The sequence below is a fragment of the Sorex araneus genome, chromosome 8 (assembly GCF_027595985.1).
Source record: "Sorex araneus isolate mSorAra2 chromosome 8, mSorAra2.pri, whole genome shotgun sequence".
Lineage (NCBI taxonomy): Eukaryota > Metazoa > Chordata > Mammalia > Eulipotyphla > Soricidae > Sorex > Sorex araneus.
In genome coordinates, this window is record NC_073309.1 from 42,347,092 (window position 1) to 42,371,982 (window position 24,891).

Genomic DNA, 24,891 nt, shown 5'->3' on the forward strand with positions numbered 1-24,891 from the left:
TCTTAGGCCCGGTGGGATTTTGTAAACATGGATTCCCAAATTTGGACTCACAGTCCATCCGGTCACTATGTGCAGCTCTCTGGGAGCTGGAGGAATTCCTCCTCACTGGTTTTTAGATATGATTTCTGCCTTTCACAGGTGGAAGGACCCTGCCTTCTGCTCCTGCTTTTGTTTCTCCTGACCTGAATGATTTCTTCTCTCTCTCTTTTTTTTTTTATTGAATCACCATGTGGAAAGTTACAAAGCTTTCAGGCTTAAGTCTCAGTTACATAATGCTCGAACACTCATCCCTTCACCAGTGCATATATTCCACCACCAAGAACCACAGTAAACCTCCCCCCATACCCCGCCCCCCCAGCCCCCCACCCCGCCTGTGTAGCTGATAAATTTCACTTTACTTTCTCTTTACTTTGATTACATTCAAACAAAAAACTCACTATTATTGTTTGGAGTCCCCCCCCCCCCTGCCAGAGTCGGACCTGCTGGAAAGGAAGCATTTGATAATTTGTTTTCCATTGCTGAGAATGAAGAGATATGAGGTCATGTGGCCACAGTAGCGGACGTGAGGTTCTGGATTTCTGTATTTTAGTGTTTTAGTAACTAAGTCCAGAGGAATTTCTGCCAGAAGTTGCATCATTGCTAGCTCGTACCTCTTTGCTACTTTAGATTCCACATATGAGTGCAATCTTTCTATGTCTGTCTCTTTCTTTCTGACTCATTTCACTCAACATGATACTTTCCATGTTGATCCACTTATATGCAAATTTCATGACTTCATGTTTTCTAACAGCTGCATAGTATTCCATTGTGTAGATGTAAGTAGCAATACCACTCCTGGGAATATACCCCAGAGAGGCAAAAAGGTATAGTAGAAATGACATTTGCATTTCTATGTTCATTGCAGCACTGTTTACAATAGCCATAATCTGGAAAAACCGGAGTGCCCAAAAACATGATTTCTTCTCTTTAAACTCTATGAACAAGGAACAAAATGACAGGCAATGATGACAAGGGAAAATATTTTTATTCACCTAACTGCAAATATTGTTCACATCTGAAAAGAAAAGTAAATTTCAAGAACAAAATTTATCCAATCAGAATAAAAAGTATACCTTGAAATTTTACATGTTATACATATGGTCTATTATTTTTTCCAAACATCATTTCAGGTTGTAAGCTCCATGTGTTTTAAATTTTTCTCACATGTAAGAGATTTTGTGAAAACTTTATCTAATTAAATCTTTTCTCCTTCACTTTCTGTTTCACTGAAACTTAAACCATGATTTTTTTGGGTAATTTCTCCTTAGCTTAAAGAGCTTTTATATTGTTTCATTTTATTCTTTTCACCAGAGGAGGCTTTTTTGTATGTGAAGCTTTCAAAATAAAAATATATTATAAATGCAGCTTCCTTTAAATTCAATTGTTGGGTTAGGAAGCGAACACAGGGACAAGGGGTACATGCCTTGCATGCACAGAACAAAGGGTCAATCCCTGGCATGCTTGACACCCCTCTCTCCCCCAGCACTGCAAGGTGTCTGTGTCCCCAGCAGCACTGTGCCCAAGCATCACTGTATCACCAGGCATTTGGACACTCCCCCACTCCCCCACAACCTACCCTACCACACACACACACACACACACACACACACACACACACACACACACAGAGTCTCCCTCCCTCCTTTCCTCCCTCCCTTCTCCCCTTCCCTCTCTCCTTCCTTCCCTCCCTCCATCCCTTCTTCTCTCTCTGTCTCTCTCTCTATCTCTCCCCCCCCCCCCGCCTCAATGCTTGGGAGCCAACACTGTCTCCCTCCCTCTCACCCATGATAATATAAAAAGATATTTCATTACTGACATTTGCTCAAGAAGTGCCCAGATGAACTGCACGACTTTAGCGCTTCTTAATGTTTTGCTTTTACTTCTTCTAGAAGGTTCTTCAGTTAACTTATCTAACTGAAGTAACAAGTTCTCTTGTCATCTGCTCCTCACTTTGTTGATCAATTCACTTGTCACAGCAGCACTATAAATCCTTTCCCGACCTTGTCTACCTCCTCTGAGCATAATGCTCCCTTGGTTCCCAAACCTTTACTGCAAAGATTCTAAAATGGACAACCTATATTTGCCGTTTCCATTTCCTCACTTCTGATGCATCCCTCAGTCAGAAAAGATGCAATCTATCTTCTTCAGCATACCCTTGAGACACATCCCTCATTGCCAAATCCAGCGATTTCCCCAATCCTCCATGCTTGCCCTCAACCACAATGACTAGCACATGACGTTCTAAGCAGGATAAACGCCAAATCACCTTGATTTTTCCCTTTTTATTCCCTGATTTTTGTTTTGTTTTGTTTTTTGGTCCATACCCAGTGGTGCTGGGGACCAAACCCATGTCTCCTGCACGCAAAGCATACACTTAGCTGATTGAGCTCTCTCTTTCACCCCTAGAGGTATTTTTAAAATACTAATATCAGTGTCCTTTTTGGAATTCTGTATCTTTAAAAACACACCTGTATCTTTAACATTTGCCCCAAGTAGTTATAATGCATAGGAAGGTCGGAAATTACTGTCCTATATAATCTCTGAAATTCTTCTGCCATTAACTCCATCTCTTTATTTTCCTAGTTTTCTCCAGTACGTGAAATCTTTCTCTGAACCTCATTTCCATAAAGCTCTTCCTCTATTTTTCCTGATTGTTATATTTTCTAGCTTTGGCTTTCACACTTTTCCCAATCTACAGAGGGGATAAATTTACTATAGTTTAATGAAAACTGTTCTTAAATCAAATCTCTACCTCGTGAGCTTTACATCTATTATTTCCAAATGTTATGCAGAAATTTATGCCCAGACACAATGAAGTCAAAGTCAATTTGTCTACTGCTAAGAATTAACTTAATAGGTCATTGTCTATATATGTGTTGAAATAATTATAATGATAATTTTAGAGCCTGATGCATTGTTCTCTATACTAACCATTGTTACTTAGGAAAACTGATTTTTGTGTGTTTTGACAATTTTTCCTTTTTTTGTTTCAAAATCTTAAATGATCTCATTTTTCTCTCTTTTTATTTCTTTTGCTTTTGTTCTTGGGCTTCATCTGGCTGTGATCAGGGCTTGCTCCTGCTGGATCATATAGATAGGTGCCAGAGATTGAACCTGGCCGGCCCATGCAAGGCAAGCGTCCTGCCTGCTGTACTATCTCTCCAACTCCTCTTTTTTTTTTTGGTTTTTAACATTTGTTATTGGCCTTTACAGTTTGAGGACTTCTGCAGCTCTGGGAAATGTTCATATTTATTTGGTAATTACCTCTTCAATTTCTCTTTAGAATTCTTTATTTAGTGGGTTGTTTGCTCTTCTGAGCTACTCATTCATTTATCATTTCCTTGACTTTATGGGTTCTCTAATCTTTCTTTTGAAAACTTTTTAGCAATTATGTATTTAGTTTCCTTGAAACATTTTCTTTTCTTATTCATGGATTGACTTGTGCTCTGTGTGTCATCTGTCCCCCTTTGTTCCTCCTCTCTCCCAGTTTTAATAATAACATTTTCTTTTTTTTCCTTGGTTCTTTTGAGGGGGTGGCTCATCTAGAGGTGCCCAGGGGCTAAGATTTACTTAAGATTTACTCCTGGAACAATGCTCAGGGATACTTTTGGTGGTGCACAATAGGTCATTTGGTGCCAGGGATTGAACCTGAAGTTCCATTATCCAAAGCATGTACTCCAACCCTTTGAGCTATCTCCCCAGTCTGTGTTCTTGTTTTCTTTGGATGGATGGTTAGTTGGGAGATCTTGGGCCTCCATAATCTACTCCAGTGGTAACACATTCCAGCTGCATGGGCCTGTTTGTTCAGTTCTTAGTCCCAGAAACGTGGTACTACTTGAGTCTCAATCTGCAGCGTTTTGGGGGCCAGACAGTACCAGGCATTGAACTTGAGTACTAGTGCATGCAAGGTATACATTCTAACACTTTGCAACACCTCTCTAATCCCTGTTCTTGATATAAGAATGTTCTGTCTCAATATCTAGAGGAATGCTATTAAGGATCTTTGAAATGTTGTTTTCCGTTATTAAAATAATCTTTATTTACTGAGGGCTCAGTTTTTTGTTCACCTTGATCTTTATTTAGCTGTAACCTTTCCATTTTGTGTTGGAAAGTAGTTAATGAACTGTTAGATCATGATAACTATTAGATAACTATAGTTAATGAACTGGACTAGAGCGATAGCACATCGGGTAGGGCATTTGCCTTGCACGAGGCCAACCCGGGTTCGATTCCTCCATCCCTCTCAGAGAGCCCAGAAACCTACTGAGAGTATCCCGCCCACATGGCAGAGCCTGGCAAGCTACTCGTGGCGTATTCGATATGCCAAAAACAGTAACAACGAGTCTTACAATAGAGTTGTTACTGGTGCCCACTTGAGCAAATCGATGAATAACGGGACTACAGTGCTACAGTGCATATTCTGTGAGCAAAATGGTGTCACTGGGACTTTCCCCAAGTCCTGCCATATCTATTAAAAAACTTAGATGCAACCCTGAGGGATAGTCTCCTTGTCTACTAGCCCTGGATTCAGCAGACCTAATGATAAAAGAGTATAAAATTGGGCTCTTGGACAACTTCTGAAAATATAGTAAGACTATAACTCTGGAGAGGTAAGGGTCAGATATGTGTTATAAAAATAGATTATTTTCCTATTCTACAGATTATTCTAACTTTTTCAGGATTTCATTAGCAGAAGTGTGATTTAAAGATCCAGACGGAGAAGGTACAGCTGGTACACCTTCTCCAGATGGAGCCCCGGCGACAATGGGCAGCAACTAACACGGCTCCAGGATGCGGGACTGGGACAGCTCCGAACCGCGCAGCTGCTAATGCGGCTGCACGACCTTTTCTAAAAGATGAAAACATACAATCTTTTATTGCCATCCAACATGTCTGCCTGCTGGAGGAAAACCTCCAAATAATGATAGTGAGATCCCTGTTGAAAATCGAATGTAGTAAAAGTAAGGAAAGAGTAAAGTGAAAAATGTCTGCCACACAGGCAGAGGGGGAGTGGGAGGGGGGTATGCAGGGGTTTGGTGGTGGATCAAATATGAAAACTTTGTAACTGTATCTCAGTGATTCAATAAAAAATAAAATAAAATAAAAAGATCTCATGCAGGTATCTATGCACTGGATTTGTCCACACCAGTCCCTGTACTACTGCTGGCCTGCAGGTATATGAAAGTCAAAACCCACACATCTACCACTTTTGTTCTAACTATTGCTCTGTGAACGGTAAGCGGAAGAGATGCCAGAGTGCAGATGTCAAAAAGTTGAAGAACTCTGGTCTAGTTGACATCAGGAAGAACAATCAGCACATGGAGTCTTTCCCCTCCTGGATTAGCCCCAACAACTACTGCGTGTGTCACAAAGGAAAAACAATTTGTCTCCTAGTATTCTAGTGCTTGTACCATTTGTATGTAATTTTCCCCCAATATGTTGTTATAAATTTGGTTGTTGTTTCTTTAGGCACAATTGCTGGTGCTCAGGGGTCACTCTTGCTTTGTTTTCAGGAGGGTCATACTCGACAATATTTGTAGGACCATATGGTTCTAGAAATTGAACTCGGGTCTCCCAGCTATAAAGCAAATTGTCCAATCTGTTGAGTTCTCTCTCTGGCCCTCTTACAAATGTGTTTAGACTGAGGAAAAGATTGTTCGGTGAGGGACTAGGATACAGTACAGTGATTAAAGTATCTGGTAGGCACCTGACCCAGGATAGGTTATGATATCAAATGGCTTCCTGACATTGCTAGGGTAACCCCAAATCCACTGAGCTCTGTGGGAGTGGTCTGGAAAATCACCGGCACTAGTCCCAAAGGTCATTGCATCCTTGGGCCTTCCATTGAACTGCCAGCCTTGTTGGTCAAGAATCACTGGTGGGAATCCCTTAAGAAAGTTGTTAGCCTTAACAACTTTCTGGCATCTCATTCACTGGTCACAGTATTTGTGCTTCTTCCTTTGTGGGAAGATTCAAGACCAGTCACTTGGCCCAATCTTTGATGTGCTGGGCAGGTCAATGTGAGCTCCAACAGAGCAGGGAACTGCGTGACCAGGGAAGAGGATACCCCATGACCCAGAGAGTCCCTGCACACATGCAAATGCTGAAAATGCTTGTTGTTCCCCTCTGTGTTGTTGTGAGGGACAGAGCTGTGCAGGCACCCAAGAGAGGACACAGCAGGGCTTGCACTTAGGACATGTACCGTGCCCTGAGCTACCAAGTGGCGTCCTAGATGTGTGAGAGCTGAGCTCATCCTGTAAGCTTTTAAAATGTTGTGTATTAACGAATCTCGAACCTGAACAACTTGCTGCAGAGATGGCTCTGGACTTTGCAATAGACCATTTTCGCTGGACCACTCCAGTTGGGGGTAGGTTCCATCCCTCCGCCTGCCCTCGAGGAATCCCAGCAACCACCATCTTCTAGAATTCAGCGAAAAGCTCCAGGTACGGTTGGCAGTGGCAGGAAATGCCAGGCCTCACGGGACAGGGGAGGAATCAGCCCTTCTCCTTCCCCCCACCATGGGACTCTGAGATGACGCTCACATATGGCCACCATCTACTTAAGCTTCCACATGGCCATGATCCAGAGACAAACAAATGAATCTCGGACCCAAACAACTTGCTGCAGTGATCTATCCAGACCCTAATTATTAAAATTTTAGAATTCCTAGAGCATGTGGCTGCTCTTGCAACCACGCAACATTATATTGTATCCATAACAAGCAATACAAAACACATTGTCTAGCACTGCATTTTTGGCAGGTATGAGTGGTGGTGGGACTGGGCTCAAACATCAAAGGCAGCCAAAGGAGAGAGAGAGACTATTGTGCAAATTGTCTGCCACACAGGCAGAGAGAGGTAGGTGTGGAATGGGGCGTAGGTGGGGATACTGGAGACTTTGATGGTGGAAAACATGCACTGGTGAAGGGATAGGTGTTTGATAATTGTATGATCGAAGCTCAAACATGAAAACTCTGTTATTGTACCTCACAGTAAATCAATAAAAGGGAGGGGATGTTGTATATTGACACAGAGATGCTCCAAACTCATGACTTTATTTTGTTTGTGCCAAACTACCTTTACAGAGGAAAAAGATCAAGCAGACTGGATTTGAAAGAGGTTAACAGACAATTTCAGAGATTTAGAGGAGTGGCTTAGGGGGGTCTTTGTGGGTTTTTCAGGGTTCTGGCAACTAGTGAAGCTCAGATCTGGACATAGGAAAGGATGACATCCCCGGAGATCTCCAGTATGTCCACCATGGTAGCCAACACACGATGTTTGTAGTCAAAGATGTGCTGGCCGTTGGCAAATACTTTGAAGTTATGGGTGCTGCCACGGATGGACAGCTGCAGGAGAGGAAGGGGGTGAGACGGGGTGGGACACAAGCTTGGAGGGAAGGGGAAGGAAAGTAGGACTCACATCGAAGAACTTCCCTGGACCAAAGGGATTGTAGGTGATGCTCCTCTCCTCGGGCCCCCATCTGCCCTTCTGTAGACTGTTCCGCACAACGGAGTTCTCATACAGGCGTGGGCTCATGTGTAGGGCTATGTCCCCTGTGGTTCCCACATTGAAGCTTACATAAAAACTGAAAGTCGAGAAAAATGTGGGAGTTAGAAGCTGGGTCACCCAAATACCCAAATGCACGTGCCCCGCCCCCATATGTCTCACATTTTCAATCATTCTAAAGTCCCATTAGAAATATTTTAATTGTTAACTCCTTTTTCTTTATCATTATGATTATTATTTTGTACTGCTGGGGGTCCAGGACCTCACAGCATGGTGAGAGCTCTACCACCCAACTACCTCCCTCGCCCTGGTTTCCCTTCTAAACTATGTTAATTTTCCATGACCATAATTGGGACATCTGTCCACTGGGGCCACTTTAAGGGTGAGGGATTTCTCCAGGTCATCCTCCTGGGTGCGGAGATTCCAGTGGAGCCCAGATTCCACCCTCTACTTGAGTGTTCTCTGTCACCGGGAAGGTTCTTTCACCCCATATATGGAACCTCTTTCACTGGGGGCTCACCTGCATCGCTCAGCCAAGGTATCTGCACGAGGCAACTCTGGAAATTAATCAGTGGGAAGGAAGAAAAGACAGTGAGCTAGCCAATGAGAGAGATCACTCACTATTCTGGAGGCAGGACTGCTGCCAAGAATATTAATGGATTGAAGGGTCATATCCCCAGCCACATGCAGGTGGGTGACTTTCTGGAGGGGGATCCGGTGCTCGAACTCATAGAAAAGATATCCGTTCACCAGCACCTGGAGGGTAAAGGTAATGAAGAACAGAGACATGAGTCCCAGAGAGACCTTGGGAAAGTACAAACATGAAGTAGGGACTGGGGAGCCTTTTAACCCACGGTCAAATCTAAGAGGTTGGCTGGAGACGAGGGTTAGGACCTCAGGAGTCCACAGGTCTAAGATCAACTCAGAAGTCAAGGTCAGTCCACGGGATTTGATTTAGTGATGTCCAGGGTATCAACTGGACATGAAAGAGGAACAGCTCTGAGATGACAAATCAGAGAGGATAGGGAATGTGTCTGAAAGCAAAGATGGAGCACAAGGAACCTGACCCTGGTTTGGACACTGAGGTCTAATTCTAACACAGACTGTGTGGCCCCGATTAATGCCTCCAAACATCCCTGAAAAGGGTGGAGGCAGACACGAGGGCATAAGGTTGGAGTGGGGCTCAGCAGTAGAGCACATGTCTCTCATGTGTGAAACCCTGGGTTGAATCTTGTTCTCCACAGTCCCCCCAAGTCCCTACCAATTCAGGGTGCCTACAAGCTAGGGGCAAGCCCCCAAGTCCCTACATTTCAGGGTATCTAAAAGTGAGGGAAAATCCCCAGATGTCACAGTCACAAAGGGGAAGGAGAGGAAAATAAAAACAAGAAAGAGAAAACTGATTTCACATAACTCCACAGGCTGGAGCTCAAGTTTGTGCTCACGAGTTTCAGGAGGATTTGATCTTCCCCCCAGGATGGTTCCCCCACCTAGCAGTACCAGGTGTGGCCCTCCAGAACAATAAATAAATTCAAGCAATAAAGGAAGTCAGGAATGGAGACAAAGGTCGGCTGAGGGGAAGCACCTGACTCTGACCTTGTAATGCTCCTGCAGGACCATCACCAGCAGCTCGAAGTGCTCCCCTTTTTGATAGGCATCTTCCTTTCCTCCTCCTCCTCGCACCACTGGCCTGACAGCTTTGAATTGAAGACAACCTTGTCCCAGCCGTCCAAGCGGGGGTTGAAGTGGAAGGCGATGTCGGCCCCCGGTTCTGGTCCCAAGGCAAAATTCACTTCGAACCTGGGGGACAGGAGGGTCTGTTCCTCAGATTTTCCCAGTCGTGGTTCCAGTACTGGGGCAGGAGCTCAAAGGAGCCTGATTACTCCCACACGAGCCAGGTGTGGTAGAGTGAGGTGAGAGAAGAGATGTCGACCGGGATCTATTGACCAGGAGATGTGGGACATGATGGCCCAGAGTCCCAGCACGCAGAGAACCATATAGTTGTGTGTACCAACACCCCGAACTCCAACACAAATGCCCCAGGCACTTCTCAATGCCCAAGGGCCAGACTCCGTGCCAACATCCACAGCTCTGACAGCTCAGGCCTCTCTGATCCCTTCACAATGCCCAAGAATATCCCCCGCCCTCAAATCAGAGTACTGCACTCACTGGAGCATCCCCAGTTTCTCCAGAGGGCATCACGCCTCGCCCCCAGACCTTTGTACCAGCCATTTCCCTCTCTCGACGCCCTGATGCCTGCAGCACCCCAGAACCCCATCTTCTTCTTTAGTCCCTGACCAATTTTGTTTCACCTAAGAAGTATTCCGACTCCCTCATAAAGAAACTCCACCATGCCCCCTTTCTTCTCTCTATCTACATACTTCATATTGGTCTCTGTTGCCATATAGCATAGCTTGTATTTCATCCTTTTCTTCCCTTTCTGTGTGTGTGGTCTCCCCCATTGCAAGTGCTACTCAGTGGCAGACTCTCTCCCTTCTTGGCATGGCTCACCTCTTCATGTCCTTGTTGGCCATTCCCTGGATGTAGATGAACATCCCGATGTTCAGGCCACCTGGGATGGATTTGCAGAAGGGCAGCGTCTGCAGTAGAGCTCGGGTTCAGTTGTCATGTGTCCAAAATAGCATTTTTTTCTTCCTGAGGATCCCCCCATTCCTTTTCAAAAGAATGAGGGGCCCCCAAGAGTGAGGGTCAGCATGAAGAATGGGGTTGAGTGTTAGGAACCAAAGGTCAGAGAAAGTAGAAATCAAGTCCCAGGGTTGGTGTAGGGGTGGGTCAGGTCCCTGGATCCCATTACCTCTGTGCTTCAGTCTGGGAGGGACCTGAAGAGTGGGGTCTAGGTGAACCCAGGTCAGGACCCAGGTCTGTATCTCACCGGGTTGTAGCAGGGATGGTAGCCAGGTGCAGGCACGAAAGTCATCTTCAGATGCGGGAATAGCAGTTTGTCTTCTGACAGCTGCAGGAGTGGGAATGTGGCACATGGCAACCAGGGTGACTCTTATATTCTCCTGGGTTTGCTGTTCCCTCTTCCCAGTGAGCCCCACCTCCTGCACCCTGCCACCTGGTTTCCTCCTCCTCCCTGAGATCTTTCTGACACCTCAGCAGACAGAATTCCTTTCCTCCATCTTATCTTTGGAACTTCCTCCTAGTATTACAGAATAAAGCACTGATATTTGGAGGTTGCTTTGTCAGTACCCTTGAAGTAGCCCAAAGCATGACGATCACAACCCTTTAATTGGCAACTACTTGGGGGTTCTTAAAAAATGAGGGACCACAGATACAGAAAATTTGACTTCAAACAGAAAGACTGATAACAAACACACCTAGAAAAGGAGCAGCTTCAAGAGAATCTAAAATTGATGATAAGACTCTGAAACAGGGGACATCAGTGATAGCACAGCTGTAAGGCACTTGCTTTGCATTCGGCCAAATTGAGTTTGATCCCTAGCATCCATTATGGTCCCTGAGGACCAGCAGGAGTGATTTCTGCCCTGAGATCCAGGAGTAACCCCGAGCATAGCTGGTTATAGCTCAAAAACCAACCACTATAATAAATTTAAAAAATTAAAATAATGTGTTTTTGTGGGCTGGAGCGATAGCACAGCGGGTTTGCCTTGCACATGGCCGACCTGAGTTCGATTCCTTCTCCCCTCTCAGAGAGCCCAGCAAGCTACCGAGAGTATCTTACCCACACGGCAGAGCCTGGCAAGCTACCCATGGCATATTCGATATGCCAAGAACAGTAACAAGTCTCACAATGAAGATGTTACTGGTGCCCGCTCGAGCGAATCGCTAGAGCAAATCGATGAATGTGTTTTTGTGAAAATTAGATTCTGGTACTGTTCATCATCTTTATTTTACTGGAATCTATTGGTTTCTCTCCACACTCCCCACTCAGGCAAAAATAAGAAACCATCCAATGTAAATACATATTTTCCAAAATCAAAAAAAGTACAGGAGTCCCCTGCCCTTGGGAGACTGGGTACTCATCTGAGGGGTGAGGAGGATGCTCTGCAGATAGAAACCTGACCATAGAGGTGAGACCAAGGCTTCATAATCTCATGTCATGACACTGAAGCACTCAGCAGTTTGCTACAAGCTTCTGTGCTTTAAAAACTGCTTCGTTCTCCCTTGATGTTTATTCTCTCTCCCTACACATTATTTGTCAATTTGACCATAGACCACACCTTCCAGAAATTTTTGCTGTGTGTGTGTCTGTGTCTGTGTCTGTCTGTGTGTGCGAGAGAGAGAGAGAGAGAGAGAGAGAGAGAGAGAGAGAGACAGAGAGAGAGAGAGACAGAGAGACAGAGACAGAGATAGAGACAGAGATAGATAGAGGGAGAAAGAAGGGGAACACTCTTTTCTCTTCCCTTCTAGTCTCTCCACAACTGACAAATGTAATCTAATTTGTTAAATGTCAGTGACTGTTATGACTCCATCTTTATGGGGACCATGAGTTATAAACTTCCTTGTTCTTTAAGGGCCCTACTTGCTTCACACTTAACAATATGATTCTCTCTCTTTTTTATTTTTCTTTTCTGGTCACACCAGGTGATACTCAGGGGTTACTCCTGGCTCTGCACTCAGGAATCACTCCTGGGGGTTCTCAGGGGACCATATGGGATGCTGAGAATCGAACCCGGGTCGGCCATGTGCAAGGCAAATACCCGCTGTGCTATCGCTCTGGCCCCTGATTCTCTTTTTATTTCAGGAAATCAGGACTGAAGCCAAATTTGGATCTCTCAGCTCAAATCCCAGCCATGTCATTAGGGAATTTCTGACTCTACCTGGAGCTGTTGAGCTGATCTGGCAGAAGCTCTCTAGTCTTTTTACCACCTGTTGCACCCACGAGGAAAGGACTCAGTTGTTTCTGACTTATGGGTGCAGTGTTGATGCAGCCCAACACCCACCTCCGACCTCAAACAAACAAGCAAACTTCCCTGTCATATCCATGAAGCAGTTCCAGACACTTAGCTCTAGTGCAATCACTAGCTGGGTACATCAGGAAAGGAGAGAAGAGAGCATAGGATCCCTTGACTCTTGGGGGCTCTAAACCAAGCAGGAAGGGCCAGAGGATCACTCAAGTCCCTGCCAAGAGGCTCCCTGTACTTCATTCTCTCTTAGCTGAATCTCTGAGGCTGTGATCCTGAGATTGAAAGCAGGGAACCTAACAGTGCACTCGGGAGTCAAGTCTCATCAGATATTAGATAAAAGCTACCCAAACTAGATTGGGACCAAAACATTCTTGGTTTTATTGCACACCTCTTAGAATATATTCAGTACCAGAGAAGAAAGAGCCACAGAGGAAAACTAAAAGCATGAATGGTGAATAAGAAAATAAGAGCATGTGGGGGCTGGAGCGATAGCACAGCGGGTAGGGTGTTTGCCTTGCACACAGCTGACTCCGGTTCGATTCCCAGCATCCCGTATGGTCCCCTGAGCACCGCCAGGGGTAATTCCTGAGTGCAGAGCCAGGAGTGACTCCTGTGCATCACCAGTGTGACCCAAAAAGGAAAAGAAAGAAAGAAAGAAAGAAAGAAAGAAAGAAAGAAAGAAAGAAAGAAAGAAAGAAAGAAAGAAAGAAAGAAAGAAAGAAAGAAAGAAAGAAAGAAAGAAAGAAAGAAAGGAAGGAAGAAAGAAAGAAAGGGAGGGAGGGAGGGAGGGAGGGAGGAGAGAGAGAGAGAGAGAGAGAGAGAGAGAAAGAAAGAAAGAAAGAAAGAAAGAAAGAAAGAAAGAAAGAAAGAAAGAAAGAAAGAAAGAAAGAAAGAAAGAAAGAAAGAAAGAAAGAAAGAAAGAAAGAAAGAAAGAAAGGGGCCAGAGCAATAGCACAGCGGGTAGGGCATTTGCCTTGCACGCGGTTGACCCAGGTTCGATTCCCGGCGTCCCATATGGTCCCCTGAGCACCGCCAGGAGTAATTCCTGAGTGCAGAGCCAGGAGTAACCCCTGTGCAGTGCCGGGTGTGACCCAAAAAGAAAAAAAAAAAGAAAGGAAGGAAGGAAGGAAGGAAGGAAGGAAGGAAGGAAGGAAGGAAGGAAGGAAGGAAGGAAGGAAGGAAGGAAGGAAGGAAGGAAGATAATGAGATTAACACCACAAACAATTTATGGTAGTAACCCTTCTCAGCTCCCTAGGATTTGAGCCATCCTCAGTCCCCTTCTGAGACCAGCCTCTAGGGCACCAACACTCCAACTTATACCCATCACACGATGGACCTCAGCTTCAATATGCTTCCCTTGGAACCAGCCTGGGAACCTCCAAAAGAATTGTCCCATGCCATCCACAACAAAAATGGACAGGGCCAGAGAGAAGTATTGATCACCTTGTCAGCAGTAATGTGGGGACATTTCCTGACCCAGCCCAGGTCTAATAAATTACCTGCATCAAAGAGCCACACATGAAATACAGCCCCTCCTCACTCCAGTTCTCAGTCACCAGATTCTGCTTTGATTTCCTGCTCTGGTGGGTCACAGGGGTTACAGCTGGACATCTCTGCAAGGGAGCCCTGAGTCACTGCAGGAGTTGAAGGAGCCAAGGTAAACTTTTTGATCAATACTGGGCCCACATTGCCTGCCCTTCCTAATTGCTCAAGAAAATTCCTTCCAAACCTTCTCAAAGAGTATTCGCAGGACAGCTCTGTTGCCTAACTCTGTTTTGGAAAATGATATTATTTAAAAACTGGAGACCTGGGGCTGGAGCGGTAGTACAGTGGGTAAGGCCTTGCACATGGAAAACACGGGTTCGATTCCCAGCATCCCATATGGTCCCCTGAGCACCACCAGGAGTAATTCCTGAGTGCAAAGCCAGGAGTAATCCCTGTGCATCGCCGGGTGTGGATCCCCCCCACACAAAAAAAAGAAAAACAACAACCTAGAAACCCACTCAATGGTAAATCCCATCAGACATCTGGTCTCCTCCTAGTCACAGTAGCTGCATCACAAACCATGTCCACAAAGCCCAGGCATTACTCTTTGGTCTGTGAGTTCTCTGGAAGTCTGAAACATTAATATCTCAGGAAAAAGGCCCCTTTGCTAACACTGTCCATATAGAGATGAAAGATCCAGCCAAACTCCATAGTGGGCCACAATACTGCTGGAAACAAGAAGCATGTGGGCCCTGGTTCTATCTCCAAAACTGAATTAGCCCCAGTATGTGACCAGGACTGGCCCACAAGCACCATTTCAGATGTGGCCCTTGAGTTGGGTGCAACCCTCCTCAAAAAGAAAAGTGTGTGTGTGTGTGTGTGTGTGTGTGTGTGCATTAGGGCCAGTGTGATACTCCAAACACATTGAATTCCTACTGTGCTGTAGAAGTTTCCAGTGACTCTTATATTCTCCTGGGTTTGCTGTTCCTTCTTCTCAATAAACCTCCACTTCCTTCCCCCAACCACCTGGCTTCCTTCTCCTCCCTGAGACCTTTCAGGGCACCTTGCAAATAGAATTTCTTTCTTCCCATATTATCTTGGCACTCCCTCTCGGTATTACAGAATAGAGCAATTATATTGGTGGTTATCTTGTAGGGGGCTCTGGTAATGAGCCTCTCGGGAACTTGCTCAGTTACCAGCCCTAAAGTAGCCCAAAGGCTTGAGGATCACAACTGTTTGAGTGACAGCTATTGAGCTGTAGGAAAAGGTATGAAATATGAGACATTGCCCAGATGCAGGAACTTTGGATTCCTACAAAGAAGGCTGAAGACCACTTAAGGGAAGGGCCAGCTTCAAGAGAATATAAAAGTGATAATAGGAATATGAAAAAGGACTCTTTGTGTTGGCTTCCCAGGTAGATCCCCAATCCAGACCACCCTGGAGAGTATGCGAGCAGTGAGAGAGAGTGGATCATGGCATTAGGACTTCAGGGCAGGCATACAAATGTACATTGGAGAGCACTCTTTGTGTTGGCTTCCCAGGTAACAACCCTAAATGACAAAGGTCACAATGGTAAAACAATGCAGAAACCCACCAGGCTTAGTGAGTGAACAAGCTAGCCCAGATGACCCAATGAGTAATAATGAGCTATAATCTCTCTGATAAGGAAGTTAGAATGTAATTGTTAAGGATTCATAAAGAGCTCAAAGAAACCATGGAACAAAACGCCAATAAAGTACAGGAGGACATGAGAGCAGAATTGAGGAAAATGCAAACAAAAATACAAGCAGAAATGACAAACCTGTAAAACAGCATAGGTGAAATAAAAAACTCACTCGAAGGTCTCACCAGCAGAGAAATAGCTGCTGAGGACAGAATCAGTGAGCTCCAAGACTAGGTACAGAGAATCTCCAGACTATAGCAGATGATGGAAAAGAGCCTCAAAATAAACCAACAGATGACAAGAGAAAATTGGGACGATGCCAAGAGGAACAACATAAGAATCATTGGCGTACCAGAGGGGCAAGAAGAAAACTCTAAGAAGAAGCAACAGTCAAACTAGTGTTGCTGATAAGTTCCCAGAGCTGAACAATGCATGCACCCAAATCCGGTGGCCTGAAGGGTACCAGCTAAAAGAAATCCAAACAAGAATACTCCAGAACACATCCTAATCAGAATGACAAAAAACACAGATATAGAATACTGAAAGCAGCAAGATCAAAGATGAAACTCTCTGGGCCTGAAGACAGTGGTGGGATAGTGAACAAACTCAATAAAATGAATGCCTTACCAAGAATATATTACCCAGCCAGACTCTCATTCACATTTGAAGGACAATAAAAAACTTCACAGATAAACAACTCAGACACTTCATAGAAACAAAACCAATGTTACAAGAAGGACTAAATGGGCTACTTTAGGATAAGACAAGTCCCATGAGTACACCAAACTCCTACTTAAAGATGGCACAAATCACCATCACAATAACCTCACTCAATGTCAATGGACTAAATACACCAATCAAGAGACACAGAGTGGCAGGATGGATTAGAATATTCAACCCAACATTTGCTGCCTACAAGAAATACATCTGAATAATCAGAGCAAACACAGGCTCAAAGTCAACAGTTGGAAAATAATTCTCCAAGAAAACAACTCCTCAAAAAAGCCAGAGTGGGGGCTGGAGTGATAGCACAGCGGGTAGGGCGTTTGCCTTGCACGCGGCCGACCCGGGTTCAAATCCCAGCATCCCATATGGTTCCCTGAGCACCGCCAGGGGTGATTCCTGAGTGCATGAGCCAGGAGTGACCCCTGTGCATTGCTGGGTGTGACCCAAAAAGAAAAAAAAAGCCAGAGTGGTCATACTAGTATCAGACTGCATAGACTTCAACCTGAAGATACAATGAAGAGCATTTTTTCATTATCAAGGCATCAGTATGATGTATGGAGGTAGACAGGGAAAGGCCCTCAGCAACAAAATTTAGGTCAACAAAACTTCTGGGAGGAAAATTCTAAGGCTGATCCACCCTGTGGATATGGAAAATGGAGACCTGATAAGACCTTCAGCTGTGGACCCTAAGGAGATTGGACCCCTCCCCAAATCCTCCTCAAACCCTCGAACCTTAATCCAGTTAACTTTAGTGATTCAGCCTCAAGAAGACTCCAGAACGTTCTGTATCAAGACAACCTGAGAAAAGCCTATAAAAGCCACCTTGAACAAAGGAAACATGCATATATGCTGCCCGTGCCCATGTGCTGCTTGTGCTCGTGTGGCCAAGCTCATGTGTCGCCAGAGCTCATGTGTTGCCTGCATCTCCCCTCTCTTGAGATGTGTACTTTCATGCTTTCATGTCTAATGCTGGGATGTGTGTAGGGTTATCTCCACCCTTGGAGAAGCCTGCCTTCTCTCTTGAGCACGTTACTCTCTCTTTCTCATTCTCACTCCTTCCACGCCTTCAAAAACCCTCCAAATAAAATCTGTTTTACTTCACTGCTTGTCTACAGAAATTCTCTCTGCGAGGTGAGACAAGAACCCAGTAACCCTGGGTCCCGGGTGGCAGAGGTGGATTGGGAGAAAGTGACCATCTTTCTCTCTTCCTGACTCAAGTGAGCCACCCATGGGGTCCACCTACATCAGGTACACCAGGAAGAACTCACACTCTTAAATGTATATGCACCAAACAAGGGACCAGCAAAATACTTGAAACAATTGCTAATAGACTTGAAGAGGACACTGATAGCAACACAATAGTAGTTGGAGACTCTAACACAGCTCTGTCACCTCTCAATAGATCAACCAGACTCAAGCTCAGCAAGGAGATACTTTAATTGAGGGAAGAAACAGAAGAGGGAGGGTTAGTAGATATATACAGGACTTTTCATACCCAAAAGGCTCATTCTTCTTCAGTGCATATGAGACATTCTCCAAGATAGACCACCTTCTGGGCCACACAGCATACCTCTATAAAATTAAAAGGATAGCAATTATATTTACTATCCTTTCAGGTCAGAGCCCTCCCCGCCCCAAGGGACCCAGCTCCAGCAGCCAACTCCACTACCCAACCACCGCCATGCTCCAGGCCACTTTCCACATGCTTGGGCCAAGCCTCAAGCATGAGCGAAGTCCCACAGAACCCAGGGAATGCAGAACTTTATGACCTTGGACTCTGGGCTCAATGAGACCCTGGAGCAGAGATCCTCTGCCTGCTTCCCCCAGTCTCCAGACACCCAGAGGTCACACTCATAAGCCACCTACTGCCTCGCCAGGTAATTTCTTCATTGGCTACCCTCCAGAACTCACTGCTGCTCCTCCTGGAAGGGAGCATTTAATTGAGGCTTCCATAACCATACCACTGGACTCCGTGCCAGAGGCTGTTTCCACTCGGGGCGACCCAGAGTGGGGCAGGTGGGAGCCCTCCCCGCCCTAAGGGACCCAGCCCCAGCAGCCGACTTCCACTTCCCAACTGCTGCCACGCTCCAGGACACTTTCCACACACTTGGTCCGAGCCTCACACATGAGTGAACATATTCCTGGACTGCACAGCCGAAAAAGACACTCTCTACCCATTTTCCATAAAATCATAGATGGAAATATATATACATATATATGTGTGTATATGTATATATACATATATATGTATATATATGTATATATACCTCTTGGAGAGCCCGGCAAGCTACTGAGAGTACCCCGCCCACATGGCAGAGCCTGGCAAGCTACCTGTGGCATATTTGATATGCCAAAAACAGTAACAGGAAGAAATGGTTAAATTCTGAATTCCTTTAACCTCCCAAGGCTGATCCAAGAAGACTAGGAATATCTGAATAGATCTATCACCATTGAGGAAATTGAAATAGTAATCAAAGGTCTTTCCAAAAACAAAAACCCAGGCCCAGATGGATTCATTTGTGAATTCTTTCAGACCTTTAAAGAGGACCTATTGCCAATCTTTTTTAAGCGTTTTCAGGAAATTGAAGAAACAGAAGGACTCTCAAACAGTTTTTGAGAGGCAAATATCACCTTTATAATGCAGACAGAGACTCCATAGAAAAAGATAATTTCAGACCCATATTCCTGATGAACATGGATGCAAAGATGCAAAGATCCTCCACAAAATCCTAGCAAATAGAATCCAATGAGATCCTGAGATGCTTAGAGTGAGAGCAGTCGATCTAACAGTGCACTTCAGAAGTCATGTCATATCAGATGTTAGCTACCAAAACTAGATAGGCACCAACAACCCCATTCCCCATTATCTGGATACCGCCTACAAGATATTCAGTACCAGAGAAGAAATAACCACAGGGGAAAACTAAAAATCACGAATGGGGAAAAAGAAAATAAGACCATGAGATAAACAACAGGAATAACTTGTCTCAAGAGCCCTTCTCATTTCCCAGGACTTAAGCCATCCTTATTGAGACCAGTCTAAGGGTACCTGCACCCCAAAATTTACCCATCACATGATGAACTTTAGCTTTAATATGATTCATTTGACACCAGCCTGGGAACATCCAAAAGAACTATCCAGGACCACCTGTCCTTGTCCAAGATGCAGGTGTACATGTTAATGGAGATGGGATTGATCCCCTTGTCAGCAATAGTGTGAAGATATTTCCTAATCACTGCCCAGGTTCCATAAATCACTTGTGTCCTGGCGTCACACAGAAACCACAGCCCCTCTTCACCCCTTTTTGTGTCACTGGATTATGCTTTGGTTTCCTGCTTTGGGCAGGTTACAGGGGTAAGAGATAAACATCTCTGCGAGGGAACCCTGGGACACTCAAGTAGTTGCTGGAGCCAAAGTAAACTTTTTTTGCCAATACTGGGGCCACATTTTCCACCATTCTTAAATTCTCAGGAAAAATGTTTCCAAACCCTCTGGAAGAGTATTCACAGGACATTTCCTGATTGGTCAGCTCACCCTTTATGTAAGCAAATACCTGCTCACTATTTCCTGGTCTAGTTCACTTGCCTAACTCTTTTTTTGCAAGAGATATTATTTAAAAACTGGAAACCCATTCAACACTAAATTCCAGTGAAATATAGCATCTCCTTCTCATCACAGTAGCTGCATCACAAGCCATGTCGACAAAACCCCGGCATTACTCTTTGACCTGAGGAGTTCTCTGGAAGTCTGAGACATTAATACTGCAGGAATAGGCCCCTTTGCCAACACTGTCCATATACAGATACAGGACACAACAGGACTCCAAGACCACAATCCCCTTGGAAACTAGAAGCATGTGGGGCCCTAGTACCTCTAACACCAAATTGTCCCTAGAGCACAATCAGGACTGGCCCACAGGAACCATGCCAGATGTTGCCCTTGAGCTGGATGTCACCCTCCTCAAAATCATTTTATAAACTATATACTATATATACATATATATGTATACATATAAATGTACACACACATATAAATAGGGCCAGAGTAAAGGGTTGAATTCCTACTTTGCTGTGTGAGATCCCAGTTTCTCCACATGGGACTACATTGTACCCCAAGAACTTCCAGGAGTGATGGCCAAGCACAGAGCCAGGAGGAACCTCTGAGCACCATCAGCTGTGTGTGGCCCCAAAATAAAAAATAAGTCATGTGAAATTCAACTTAACCATATTCAAGAATGGAATGAAACATATGCCAATAAACAATGAATATATATAAAATATCAAAAGAGAAGAGGGAAATGAGGCCTATTATAAAAGAAGCTAATCTATGGGCTGGAATACAGCAAGTAGGGCATTTCCCTTCTCGTGGCTGACCCAGGTTTGATCCCCGGCATTCGATATGGTCCCCTAAGCACTGCCAGGAATGATCCGGTAGTGCAGAGCCAGGAGTAAGCACTGAGCACCACTGAGCATGCCCCAAAAGTCTAAATAAATAAAAATAAATAAACAAACAAATAATGCAAATCTAAGTGCATGGATGTGGCTCGCTGTAAAACACTTGCCTTACATGTGTAAAACCATAGATTTGGTCCTTGGCATAACAAAAATAATTAACTTAACCTTTAAAAAAGGAAATCTAAATTTGAGATCTGTATAAATTACAATTTTTGAAATGAAAAATTTCTAAACTTAACAGAATAGGGGGTGGGAGGGCTCAAAGGGATGGTCATATTAATATTAGCATGTACACTGTTGAAGGGATGGGTATTGCAGCAGTGTACGACTGAAACCCAATCATGTGCCCATATAACTAAGCACATGTGGCACCTAAGCACATGTGTTGCCCGAATTTCCTGTCTTGAGATATGTACTTTCGTGCTTTCCTTTCTAATGCTGGAATGTGTGTAGGGGCTCTCTCTGTCCTAGGAAAAGCCTGCATTCTTCCTTGAGCGTCTCTCTCTCTCTCTCTCTCTCTCTCTCTCTCTCTCTCACACACACACACACACACACACACACACACACACATATCTCTGTCTCTCTCCTCCACACCTTCAAAAACCCTCCAAATAAAATCTGTTTCACTTCACTGTTTGTCTACTCCTGAATTTCTTTTCTGCAAGGTGAGACAAGAACCCAGTGACCCTGGGTTCTCCCAGGTGACAGAGGAAGATGGGGAGAAAATGACCATTTTTCTCTTTCCTGCTTCACATAAGCCACTGTGGGGTCCACTGACATCAACAAGGAGACAGTTAATGCTAAGCTTTTCTAACTTGGAGCTAAGTGACTTTGAATAATATTTACTGTCATATTTTCTCAACTTAAGCCTCAGTTGCCCTTATTTCCTAGCACCCCAAAAAGAGGGTCTAAGTGAAGGGACTGGATGGACCCAAAGCAAGCTATAATCTACCCTGACATCGAAAAGAAAAAGACCAAGCGCCATAAAGCTTATAATAAGAGCACGGTTATGGACAAACTTTGTCATAACTCAGAAAGAAATAATTGGATAGATAAGGACCTTTCTGGGGTTAGGAAGGACTAATCTGACCTGAAAACTGTAGTCTGGGATATATATTAGGAGAGCCACCCTTTAAACTTAATAATCTCTTACTGTATCCATACAAAATGACTAAAATGATTATTAAGAAGTAAATTTAAGAAGGCTTTCCCGGGTGCAGAGCAGCAAATTCATTTCAACGTAGATTTTTGCACGAAGTGGAGGTGGTGTTGCTAAACGTCCTGGGACAGCCACTTATCCTTGGCACCAACGCGGCTGCCCCAACTGCAAGCCAGAGACCCTGACACCACGCCAGGTATCAGCCCGGGCCAGGGCTCCTTCCCAGAGCTGCGTTTTTAACCAGACCCCAGGAAAGCCGGTTTTCAGCCCCTTGATCTATGGGGGATGGGAATTGAGGGACACCGCACGCCTACCCTAGCTGAAATGTTCCGCGCATCCTCTGCCATCTCATCCAGGTAACAGACCGGGCCAAGGCTCCTTCCTGGAGCCCTCTCCCTCCATATATTCTCCCCTCCATATCCCACAAGAACCTTAAGTTACCCTCTTAGCTGGAACTTTCACCAGATTAGCTTAACCACCAGAATTTCATTAACCAATATCTCATTAAGCCCGCCTCAATTAATATTGCATTATAAGCAGAATAGTAGCAGTAAGTGTGAAGGGCTGAGCCACACAGGTCACTATGGTAAAGCAATGCAGATCCCCATCAAGCTTACTTGTTGAAGAGGCTAGCCCAAAAGACCCCAACAACAATGAAGTGCTATACAACCTCCCTGATAACGAATTTAGAAGGGAGCTACTGAGGATGCTTAGGGAACTAAAAGAAACAAGGGATAGCAATATCAATAAGATACAAGAGGATTTGAAGGCATAAATGCAGAAAATGCACACAAAATTACAAACAAACGTCAGACCGGAAAAAGCTAGTAGGCTAATTAAAAAACTCAGTGGACAGCCTCAGCAGCAGAGTAACAGCTGCTGAGGACAGAATCAGTGAGCTCGAAGATGAACTCCAGAGACTCTCTAGAAAAGAGCAGAAAATGGACTGACAATCCGGGAACAGATGGCAAGAGAAGATCGTGATGAAACCAAGAGGAGTAATATAAGAATTATTGGAGTCCCAGAGGGACAGGAAGAAAACCCTGATGAAGAAGAAACTGTCAAAGACATCATTGCTACAATGTTCCCAGAGTTGAAGAAAACCTGGGACCACATTCAGGAGACCCAAAGGGTACCAGCTAGAAGAAATCCAAATAGAAATACCCCAAGACACATCCTGATCAAAATAACCAAAACCTTAGATAGAGACAAAATCCTGGAAACAGCAAGATCAAAGAAAGAAATTGCCTATAATGGAGCATCCTTAAGATTCACAGCCGATTTGTCTGATGAAACCCTCACGGCCCAAAAACAGTGGTGGGATATAGTGAAAAAACTCAATGAAATAAATGCCTCACCAAAAATCTTTACCTGGCTAGACTCTCATTCATAACAGATGGAAAAACACACAGTTTCACAGATAAACAACAGCTCAGGAACTTCATAGACTCAAAACCATGGTTACAAGAACAATACTTTCAGACAAGACAGGACCCTCAAATACACCAAATTTCATCAGAAAAATGGGACAAAACCCCAGAACAATAACTCTCTCAATGTTTATGGGTTAAACACACCAGTTAAAAGACATATAGTGGCAGCGTGGATTAGAAAATTGAACCCAACATTCTGCTGCCTGCAAGAAACACATCTCAATAGTCAGAGCAAACACAGGCTCAAAGTCAAAGGCTGGAAAACAATCCTACAGGCGAACAACTCCCATAAAAACGCTGGGGTAGCCATCCTAGTATCAGACCACATTGATTTCAGACTCAAGAAGGTCACAAGAGACAGTGAAGGACATTTCTTTTTTTTTTTTGAAAATAACAATGGTACTTTATTATCATTTTTTAAAGTACTATGAAAGCTAAATTAATGGTTATTAAGATATGAATTTCAAAGGTAAAGTGTTCTTTAACTTTGTCTATGACAACTTTTTTTTGTTTTGTTTTGTTTGTTTTTTTTTACCTTTTTTTATTTTATTTTATTTTTTTATTTTTTTTAATTAATTAATTTATTTTTAATTCGTGAATCACCATGAGGGCACATTTACAGATTTATACACTTTTGTGCTTATGCTTCCCTCATACAAAGTTCGGGAACCCATCCCTTCACCAGTGCCCATTCTCCACCACCAGTAAACCCAGCATCCCTCCCACCCTTCCCGATCCCATCTCCCCCCACCCCGCCCTGCCACTGTGGCAGGGCATTCCCTTCTGTTCTCTCTCTCTAATTAGCTGTTGTGGTTTGCAATAAAGGTGTTGAGTGGCCACTGTGCTCAGTCTCTAGCCCTCATTCAGCCCGCAACTCCCTTCCCCCACATGGCCTTCGACTACATTATAGTTGGTGATCCCTTCTCTGAGTTGCCCTTTCCCCAGAATGTGAGGCCAGCCTCCAAGCCATGGAGTCAACCTCCTAGTACTTATTTCTACAATTCTTGGGTGTTAGTCTCCCACTCTGTTATTCTATATACCCTAGATGAGTGCAATCATTCTATGTCTGTCTCTCTCTTTCTGACTCATTTCACTCAGCATGAAACTTTTCATGCCCATCCACTTACATCACTAATCATCAGAGAGATGCAGATCAAAACAACCACGAGATACCACCTCACACCACAGAGACTAGCACACATCCAAAAGAACAAAAGCAACCGCTGTTGGAGAGGATGTGGGGAGAAAGGGACCCTTCTACACTGCTGGTGGGAATGCCGACTGGTTCAGCCCTTCTGGAAAACAATATGGACGACTCTCAAAAAATTAGAGGTTGAGCTCCCATTTGACCCAGCAATTCCACTGCTGGGAATATATCCCAGAGAGGCAAAAAAATATAGTCGAAATGACATCTGCACTTATATGTTCATCGCAGCACTATTTACAATAGCCAGAATCTGGAAAAAACCCGAATGCCCTAGAACGGATGACTGGTTGAGGAAACTTTGGTAAATCTATACAATGGAATACTATGCAG

At 44.3% G+C, this 24,891-nt stretch overlaps 1 pseudogene; it reads right to left on the bottom strand.

Annotated features, from left to right (window-relative positions):
• Window positions 1–7,240: 7,240 nt before the first annotated feature.
• On the bottom strand, window positions 7,241–10,479 carry LOC101552237 (galectin-4-like; annotated as a pseudogene).
• Window positions 10,480–24,891: the final 14,412 nt, after the last annotated feature.